The sequence below is a fragment of the Tribolium madens genome, unplaced genomic scaffold, assembly GCF_015345945.1.
Source record: "Tribolium madens isolate multiple individuals breed KSU strain unplaced genomic scaffold, Tmad_KSU_1.1 Scaffold_1;HRSCAF=32;Tcas5.2_LG8, whole genome shotgun sequence".
NCBI lineage: Eukaryota > Metazoa > Arthropoda > Insecta > Coleoptera > Tenebrionidae > Tribolium > Tribolium madens.
In genome coordinates this window covers 1,120,602-1,131,790 of record NW_025400984.1, presented here as the reverse complement: position 1 = coordinate 1,131,790, position 11,189 = coordinate 1,120,602, and positions in this window count along the sequence as shown.

The following is an 11,189-nucleotide window of genomic DNA, read 5'->3' as shown; positions in this document are numbered from 1 at the left end:
AATTTGATCTATAAAAATCTCGAGGTTATGAGAGTTTAAAGTTTGCACTTTGACTCTGTTTATTTCTGTTAGAAAAATAATTTTTCAAGTTTTGTTGCTACAGGCTATTAGAAGAGGAAACAAGGAAGCTGTATCCTAAATTGTAACTCTGTTTAATGTTATTTGTGGCTTTTATTTGCAAAATTTTTGTGCTTTTACTAAATAATTGTAAAAAAAACATAGAAGATTATCAGTATTATTAAATAGACATAAAAAATATCAAATGTCAAAATTTTTTGACAGATTGAATTTTTTAAAACATTATTCCCATGTTCCTGGTATCTTATCTTACTTGATTTGTCAGTTCAGAAACAGCCCTGTATATAAGGATTTTTGTAAAAGTTGTAAACATTGTGATTGGGAAGTTTAAGATCAGCCATTATAATAATGTAAAAACTAGTTACTTTAGATTTTTCATTCATTAATAAATTTAATGCATTAATGTGATTGGTTTGTTTGAAATGGGTTATTATTATAATGTGAGTAGCCATGGAAAAACCAATCACTTTTGACTTTAATAGTTTAATTCAAAAATGTTGCGAAATTGGTTAATTCAGATTTGCATTCATTCATTAATAGGAGTATAATTTTATGAAAATGTTATGAATGCGCTTTTTGTTTTATTGTTGATTTCGTGACCGTTGACAAAGAATTTCCGCCTAATTAAGTTTTGTTGTAGTACTTAACTGGAAAATAAAACCTTAAATAAACCTCAAAAATGGAATTGTTAATGTTTATCCATCTTGCAAACACAACATAAATTAGTGACGAGGATACGGAACTGAAAATTTTCTTCGAAACTGTTGATCTCTGCCGGATAGTTTTGCTTCCTTTTTAACGTTTCAATCTAGAAGTATTCCATCAAAAATAACAAAATCAAAACATTTTAGAACTGGATAAGGGAAAGTATTTAAAAACTGAAAAAACTAGAAATTGTACATCATTAAAAAATTAAATGTTCCGATTTGAGCATCTTTTTTCTATGAAAACATCTTAAATAGTAGGAGTACCTAATAAATTTGTTTCGCATTTAATTGTTATGCAATTTATGTAGGTATAAAAGAAAAAAAACCTAAAACGTTACAGACTTTTCTTCATTAATAACGAAGATGTAACGAAATGAGACAGTCTTACATTAGATCTTAGGCACAATGTAATGTTGCGGATTTGATAAATAAAACAATATCTTGTGTACAAATTTTATTGTTCGTTCATCCGATGAGTACAAGATCAAATACCGAACTGGCCTCTCGACACATCAGTTGTGTAAGAAGTTGTACGAATCATCATTGACAAAAAAAATATATCGGCTTAGATGATTAATTGCTGCCAAGGTACAGACAAAGAGATTTACAAAAGTTGGTTAACGAATTAACAAAAACCAATGAGTCAGGAAATGTTCTAGAAAATGGTAAAACGTAATAATCAGTAACTGCCAGATAATAAATCCTAACGCTAAATAACGAATAGCAATAATAATAAATTTGTAACAATAATAATAAATATGTGACAATAATAACAAATACAGGGTGCGCCAGAACTCGCGCCTCAGAACAAAATTTCAAGTAAGATAAGATACCAGGAACATGAAAAAAATGTACCGATTTTTGTCAAGCCTAATTTGTGTAAAATTATTTTAAATTTCTTCAAAAATTACATAAGAAAAACAAAGAAACATAAGTGTTTTGTGATGTAAAATGTTACAAAAATAGCAAATCTGTGTGCTTAAAACTTATATGCAGGGATTGGTTTTTGAGATTTTTGATCGGTCTTTTCCAACTTAAACTTAATTTATAAAATCATTTTTCCAGTTTTCGTAAAAATTGCAAATAAAAGGAAAAAAAGTGTTTTTAACGTGAAATAATACGAGATTTGCGAATTTGTAGACAGATTTGGTAAAATTGATCAATTTTTAAGATAGAATAATTTTTTTATTTTTTTTATCAAATCCAATTTGTGCAAAACTTTTCCAGTTTTCTTAAAAACCGCATAAATTCTTGTAAAAAATGATGAATTTTTGAAATATAGACAGATTTTTTTGTCAAACTTAATTTGTCAAAAATTTTTGTAATTTTCTTTAAAATTGCATTAGAACTAACGCAAAATAACAAAAAAAAAGGCTGCCCAACTTTACTTTTTTTAAATATTATTTTAATACATAATTTTAATAACTTAATATGAAACCTAAACACAAAAAATAAAATCAAAAAATAATCGCCCCTTATAAAATAAACAAGAACATAAAGCTCTTTGTATAAAACTTTTTTAAGTTTTTTCATTTCATTTTCGGGCAGTATTGTCATTTTCATATTGTATACTCAAAAACAACTTTACAATAATCACCTCATTTTTTTTTTCTTGTCATGTTTATGTCATTTTGACTTACTTATTTACTTTAAAAAATAGCGTCACTGACAGAAAAGTTTAATTGTCAAATGTCAGTAATGATGACAGTAACATGTAGTTTACAGTGAACTTTTTGAAGTGACAGAAAAATACTGCCCGAAATTTTAATTTCGCAACTGTACATGTAACAAAAAATAAAAAAAATTGTATAAAAACCAAAATAATGTTAAAGAAGAACGACCTGTAATAAATGTACAAAATAATTGGTAAAATGGATTAGTGATGTATTAGAATTAGTTTTTTGATACCTAATACTCGTACTAAGATAACTTGCATCCTTCTAACTTTTCATAGGTCTAAATACATAAAAAGTTGTGTTAAATTCTCTTATATTCCTGGGGTAACAATTCTTAATTTTTGTTGAAAAAACTTACACTTAGCACAATTGTACGCTAGACTGTTAAAATAGCATTTCCTGATAATAATTGACATAGGTGGAAGCGTCGAGCAGATAATAATTGTTATCAAATGTTGTGCAACATTAAATGTTTGAACTTTACTTTTTTGGTTCTTTCTTTGCAGAAATCTATGAATTAAGTGAAAGTATAAATTCACTTACATGAGTTACATGAAAACTTTTAATAGATATTAGATACAAATTAAAGTTTTTAAGTTTTACTAACGGTTCAAATCAACGTAGGTACATTTATTTTCTCTTGCATGTTATATTCTTGTTTCACTAAATTCTTGATGAAGCCGTAGTTTTCTTTTCTCAAGTTCTCTATAAATTACAGCCTTTAAACATCAAACTAAGCTCTTGATTTTCTTTTAACAATGATATATTTTTACTAATAACAGACTTTCAACCTTTTTGTGTTATTCTACATTCTCAGTTCTATAAAAAATTCAACTTTAGAATGCCCATAAAAGACAAATCCTCTAATTTTCAACTTGACATTTTTTTTCATTAAATTTATTGTTATCGTTGCAAATAACAGTTTTTCCAATACCTACGAAAACAGTTATTTTTTATGGATTAGATTGGCGTCACATGCGTGCTTTACATGCAACGCAGACGTCAGCATATCGATTTTCAGGGCAATAACTTGGCCGTCGCCGCCACCACACCATGTAGTTGGCGTCGCGACGTTACTGGAGAAAGACAGTGGATGGAAATGTCGCCTAAAATACACGCCCATTTATAAAAGGTATTGTACCATTCCGAAAATGATTGTAGATTAATTTTGACGGGATGTTGTTGTTTTTAACTTTTTTTTAATCTTTTATAATCTTTAATCTTTTAAACTTTACATAATTATGTTGTTATATGTAATATTCGAAGCATACTCTTTGCACTTGTGTGTTTTATCGAACAATTTTTTGTATAAAAATCTTGTCCATGCCTTCAATTAAATTTCTGATCCAGAAAGGCAATGATTTTTAAATTAAGTTTGCAACAATGAATAGATTAGAGACAGAAAATATGAAGTTTGACACTTTTCACACCTTTTGTCTTCAACGTTGCCAACTTAATTTCAAAATTACAGGTCACTTTATTGAACGCGTGGTATAAACAAAGCTAAGAACGTAATTTTTCTAATATAATCTAATAAATAAAATGTCACTGTTCTGATTACAATGTCACGATTTGCAAGTAAAATATTTTCTTAATTATCGATAGTATGCAATAATTATTTAATTTATGTACGCAAAAACAATAATATACATAAAGTGACAAAATATCACAACGTGCCTGCAATTAAATTTCTAATCAAAGTCGCCTTTGTGGTTCTAAAATTAAATTGACAACATTGAATGTAGATAGAAAATATAAGGTCTGAAACGTGTCAATTTATATCTCCCGCCGCTCTGTTATTCATTGTAAGCCAACTTAATTTCAGTATCACAACTTACTTAGATCAGAAATTTAATTGGAAGTGCGGTACTTATTAAAGCAATCCTTTTAGTAATTATTTTTTAAACGTTTTAGATGATTTTTTTTTGAAAATTTTATAAAAGGTGTAATTAAATTAAATCAACAAACCAGTAGTTATAACAATTTTTATTAAAAGTACGAAAATATTTCACACTTGTGGACACACTTCTTTTATTATTGTAAAATATTTATTTAAAAACTGTTTATTTCATATTTTTTATTTTTATGTAGGAATTTTTTACAGTGCCATGTGATGCTTTTTTTTTACCTAAAAATTACGAAAATATAAACATTAAATGATAAAAATAAAGCCGTAATTACCATTTTAAATAGCAATTACACGAGGGTTGGATAAGGTTTTGTATGGCACACGTGTGTTATTACAATTAACTATCTAACTTTAAAAAAGTACCCCACTCGCCCTACAGGCTCTTGTTTTCTTGCGTGACTTATTTGTAATAAACACACTTCTACCATAAACAACTAGTTTTATTAAAATGCTGTGAAAAAATAATATGTTGTTTACATTTTATGGTTTTTAAGGTGCACTCTATTTTTATCTAAGTAGAAACATGTTTACATTTACTTATAATTTTATTTCTCCATATTTTCGAACTTTTTTTAAACTTCCATTGCTGTTCTGGTAGTAATTTCTTTATGGAATCAATTCTAACAAAGAAATGTAACTTTGGTATTATTAGAAAATAAAATGTTTGCTTTTAATGAAATTTAAGGAAATATNTTACAAAATTTTAATGATTTATAAATTATTTTTTAATGAAAGTAAGGTTTATAATTTGTTGACAAATTAAATATTTTAGTATACTTTGGGTCATTTAGAGTTTTTTTTTCAAAGTTTGCTACTATGTACTTATAATTATAATTAGATTGAATTTGGGTTAACGTTTGCATCATCAATTCAAGGGGTCAATACGATATAATTCTTTTAATATTTTAACGTGATAATTTTAGGTAACAGACGAGATTTAAGTTTCTTAAATTGGGTCGTTGCACATTTATTCCATATTCTGAATCTTTATTATAAAATAATTGACCCATGTTTTCGGGTTTTTTTTGAAATCTTAATTTTAGTACAAAAAAAATTGTCAAAAACTCGTAAAATGAAATAAATTCAAAAGGCGCGCGTTTAATACTAATAATAATAATAACTTAATAATCAAAATTATGGTATTTCCAAGTTAATTTTATTGATAGATTGCTTCTTTGTAAGGTGTTCTCTAACATATAAAAGTAAAAAAACACAAAAACTCCGATGGATGCAACGACCCTATTTTACTATACAACACTGCTTGAACAATACTCAAGATTTTGTTATTTATGTTTTAAAGCCTTTTCAAATATAGTTACCTCTTTCATCGTTCCAAAATTATTATTTAGAATAATTAAGAACTGACATTGCGGAAATAGGAGATTATAACTATAACTGATAAAATACACGTGAGCAGTTTTATATTTTTTAGACACTCTTATTAGGATACATGATCTGAATGCGTGTGTAGCCTTTAACTTAAATCTTTTATGTTAGATAACATAAATTTTTGATGATGTAGCATCAGATTGTTATTTTAGTATTAGCCAACTTCTAATTTTTAATTTAATATTATGTTTTTATCGTAAATTTTATATTTTTTCGTTTATCGTACTGTTGTATTTTTTCTTTTTAGCTTAGTTTGTCTAACAAAGTCACGGGGTTGATAAACAAATTCATTTGAAACCAAATTGTTTTTGTAAATATTGACTGTTGGTGACTGTTATTTTGAAATCCGGCTCAGACTACTCGAAATTAATTTCTCGATTGAAAGGCGATCTAAACCAACTAATTGTCACATCATGACACTGTTGTGACCACAATTAAACATATTTCAAGAAAATTATTACATAATAATTAGGCATTATGTACCATTATGTTTAACTTAGTGAAATGTTTATTCGACGAACGTCATCAGTCACTATCTACTAAAATGAATAAGTACTTTTGAATAATTTTAGGGGAAAACAATTACTTTTAAACTTTAATGTTTTTGTAAACTTGACAAAAGAAAATGTATACATATTTGCTTATTTATTTACTTATTTGTTGTAGGGCATTTTGTCCTGCAACAAATGGTGAATTTTAGATTTATAAGTTGATGAATCAAGCAAATATTTATCAGAAGAGATCAAATTAAGAAGATATACTTAAACAATCCCTAGAAACTTAGGTATTTTGCATTTCGCTTTTTTTTTCAAACTGTCTAGGTATGAAATATAATAGAAATATGTACACTTCTATTCAAAAAAAAAGCGTACACGTATTGAGGACTATTGTAAATGGGATATATTAATTAATCGTTTCCAAGAAAACGTATATTACTGACATTTTGTATGTCAAATGTGTGAAAATTGCTTTCGCTTGCTTTTTATAATTGAATTATGCCACGACAAACAATACCATTGACAAGAGCGTAGTCATTACTAATAAGTTGGAAGATGGGTGGTCTAGGTACAAAAAAAAAAAACTGCTGAAGCAAATCTCTGAGAAATACATCGATGAAATCCAGCTATCAGTAACGTTTTAATTATGGTTTCTAAGAAACAACGATTAAAAGATAAGTTTACAATGTTACAATCCAGCCAAAATTGGGTTCACTACTTGTACGCTTTTTTTGAATAGAAGTGTAATTTATTTTTACCACCTCACTATTTCTATTGATATTTTCTTTTTAACCAGATGTTGGTTAACGTTGGTAAACAAATTTGGCAAATACCAACAAGGCTATACCACTTCAAGATCGACAATCATTTATTTCTTGTATTCAATGGACTGGCCGATTTTTTGGAAAATTTGGGAAAAAAAACAGAAACTAAATATTTTTTTACAACTTTTATAATACACTGCCCGCCAAAATTAACCGGACACCTAAAATTTTGCGATTTTTTACATTGCAATATTTTTGGTATTCTTTGTCGGATTTCAACGAATTTTTGTTTGGATTAAAGAATGAAGTTTGCAGAACTTTGTAATTTAATTCAATAACATTTTCCAGTTTTGTCTTGTAAATGTTATACCAAAAAGACGAAAGCACTGTTTTTTTACTGTTTTTTATATTGAGCTGTGGTGTGCGGCAGAGACAAACCTAAGTTTTTTCTGATTTCAGATTATTACCCATTCTTGTCTGAGTTATGTACCACATTTCCCATAATTTTAATTCTTGAGACGAGAAATTTAAACCTCCAAAAAAACCATTACATTTCGAATTTCAATGAATTGTTCGTATTAAGTAGGCCGAATGTGCCAAAACGTTAAAATAGACGCATGGAAGTTTCCAAAAATCAACCGTTTTCTTGCTGTAATCCTTTGAAGTACGAAGTTTTTTAGATTTTTGTGTTCAAAAACGTAATTGTGCTTCTTTGGTTTAACTACCTTTTTATGTAGCCTACTTTCTGTACGAATATTTAGTAACATTAGAAAAGCAACGTCTTTTTCAATGCTTTGTATTTCTGGGACACCAGAAGATAAAATTTTGAAACAAATTGGTCCTCATTCAGAAAAGAACGGATAATAATCTGAAAAAAACTTAAGTTTGTCTCTGCCGCACACCACAGTTCAGTATGAAAAATAGTAAAAAAACAGTGCTTTCGTCTTTTAAGTATAACATTTACATGACAAAACTGGAAATGTTGTTGAATTAAATTACAATAATCTGCAACGTTCGTTCTTTAAGCCGAACCTTCGTCGAAATCCGACAAAGAATAATAAAAATATTGCAATGTGAAAAATCGTAAAATTTTAGGTGTCCGGTTAATTTTGGCGGGCAGTGTAGAATAACAATCTTTTTGGTTGTTTTTCAATAACAGAATAATCATATTCTTTAACGCTGTGCAAGAATTTTCTCACACTAGTGTTAGATGGTCACAGGTAGCGCCATTTTTACAGTTGCTAAAATTTTTAAATTTTAGTTTGTATTTATAGTCGTAGAAAAAGTATAGTCTGGAACTCGTTTAGAATGGCAAATCCCGAACTCGTGAACCGTCGCATTTGTCTTCGGCTCGTGAGACGAACTTTTCTTTTTCTGTAGAACATGCCATATTCTAAACTTGTTACAAGATATACTATTCTTATTTCAACTGAACAAAGGTTCTATACAAAAAAGTTTTGTACTCCTATGAGGGGCACGTTAAATACATAAAACGTTCATCAGACGATTGTCATTGGTCATTGTCATAGGCTACTTTGATCAGAAATTATTTGCAGCACACGGTAGGTATACAGGGTGTTCCGTCTAAACCCCATATTAGAAGTATTGGGAGTTGGAATAATCGTATTTATTTGAAAATTGGTACATAGCCATAAACCATTAAGTTCTCCTAAATGAAAATATTTTCAAGATGGCGGCACTTCCGGTTATACCGGAAGTCGGTCTCAACTTTCTTATTTTAAATGAAAAGGTATATTTTTTACTGCGTTTTTGAATTAACCGGGTTATTTTAAGGGAGTTTTCATCAGCTTTCCCTATACCTAAATTTAGCCGTTTTTGAAATATTTGGAGTTTTTCAAAAATTTTTGGATTTGCACCTTCCACTTTAAAAACCGGTAACTCTGCCATTTTTTAAGATGTTAAATTCGTTTTTTGGCGTTTAAAAGAGAAAGCTTAGATCCTTTTTCTGATGTTTTCAAATTTTGAAAAAAAATAACATATCCTAAAATTTTAAGGTTACTTTTGTAATAATTCAAATACTCATAACTCAATTTTTTCAAATGAAATACCCCAATTTTTATTTTACTAAATAGAAGAGAATTTAATTGTGCATTGCATTTAATTGGCTAGTAATAGATTTTCGGTAGTCTTAACAAAAAGTCACCATAACTTAAAAATTATTAAATTTAGGTATAGGGAATGTTAATACAGATCGATGCAGAATTAAATTCTCTTCCATTTAGTAAAATAAAAATTGGGGTATTTTATTTAGAAAATTTGAGTTATGGGTATTTGAATTATTACAAAAGTAACTTTAAAATTTTAAGGTTTGTTAATTTTTTTTTCAAAATTTGAAAACACCGGAAGAAAGACCTAAACCTTCTCTTTCAAACGCCAAAAAAACGAATTCAAAATTTTAAAAAATGGCAGAGTTACCGATTTTTAAAATGGAAGGTGCAGATCCAAAATTTTTTTTTCAAAAACGGCTAAATTTAGGTATATGGAAAGCTGATGAAAACTCCCTTAAAATGACCTGATTAAGCCAAAAACGGAGTAAAAAATATAGCTTTCCATTTAAAATAAGAAAGTTAAGACCGAGTGCCGCCATCTTGAATATGATTTTTCGAACTCCCAATACTTCTAATGTGGGGTTTAGACGGAACACCCTGTATAAAACGTTCATCAGACGATTGTCATTGTCATAGGCTACTTTGATCAGAAATTATTTGCCGCACACGGTAGGTATATTTAGGTGTATTTAGAGATTATTGACCTTTTCCAATATTCTCTATTTTATCACATAATTTCAAAATCGATGATTCTATTGTACAAATCGATGTAACTGCAATTAGGCGATAAGCAAGTAATACATATATATTTTTTGTTTCAGATATGATAAAATTCGGCACAATAATGATATTTCCAAGTCCCGAAGTCATCGTAGTGATTAATAATAACTTGTGCAATTCCCATAAACACTTTGTTTATCAATACCTTTTGCGGACTGTGTGCTATAGTGATTAAGTGCTAAAACGTCATTTGATAGACAGCTCCGATAATAGCGGGGGCTCTATTGTTTAGCGACTTTGCGTCACACGAGTGGGGGGACCCACGGCCATTTAAATATCCCCCAACTACCTTTCACAGATAATTCAGTTTACTTCAAAGTAAAGCAAGAAGAGAGTAGTAGCTCGCTACAACCTCGTTGTTTCTTGGTTTCCTTACTTTTATTTTGACCGTTGTATGGGTGAGTATCTTTTTTTTTCTTGCTAATTTTAATTTCTTAGTAATTAAACTGCTATTTATTTATCAATTTGCGTCACAACGAAGTGGTTCGAAGGCTGAACGTCCTTGAACTGTTGTAAATCCTAAATAAGGGGTGTGTAAATGTACACTCTGCTACAGAAATAATTTGATGAGCCATTGTTCAAGGAAGTGATTTCGCTGCGAACATCACGTGTCGCAATTTTCGCGGAATAACAACGCATATGCGATGACGCATTTTATGATCCAGTTTTGTTAATCACCAGTTTTAGAAAATTTAATAAAATGCTGGAATTTTTTTTTTCAACAATATTTTGGCAAACACAGTTGCTAAGCTATGATTTTATGTTTATATTTAATTCCCTGGTGATTTTGGCTCAGATTCAAGATATAATCAAATCAGCTAAATAGAGAAAGTGGGAAAATGAAAGTCCGGAAAGTGGTTTTGCAAATGCAATTTTTCTAATAACCCTAAAGGTTAAAGGTTAATAGTTTATTATACCTATTAACAGTTATCACGTAGCAGTATCTCATGCCAAAGTTTAAAAATTCGAGGCCAAATTCTTAAAACTAGATATTATGTGCTTCACTAAGTAAAACTGTTTAAAATCGTTTACTATTTTTGTTTGCAAATGTAGCTAATAAAATCTAAAATAATTGTATATTATACGGAAATGGAGAGAAATGCATGATCATTCCTGAGGTGCCGCACCAAAGGAATAATTAATAGCATTTCAATCAAGTGGTGTAAATACTATTTTTTGCACGACTTGAGCTAAACTCATTTATCTCCCTTACGAGGGAATTTTGACTTCCGTCAAAATTCACAGTCACAGACGTAAGAAAAGTTGATTTTTACTGTCCGACGTGCAAAAAATTATCAAATCGACTCTTCTTAAGTCAAA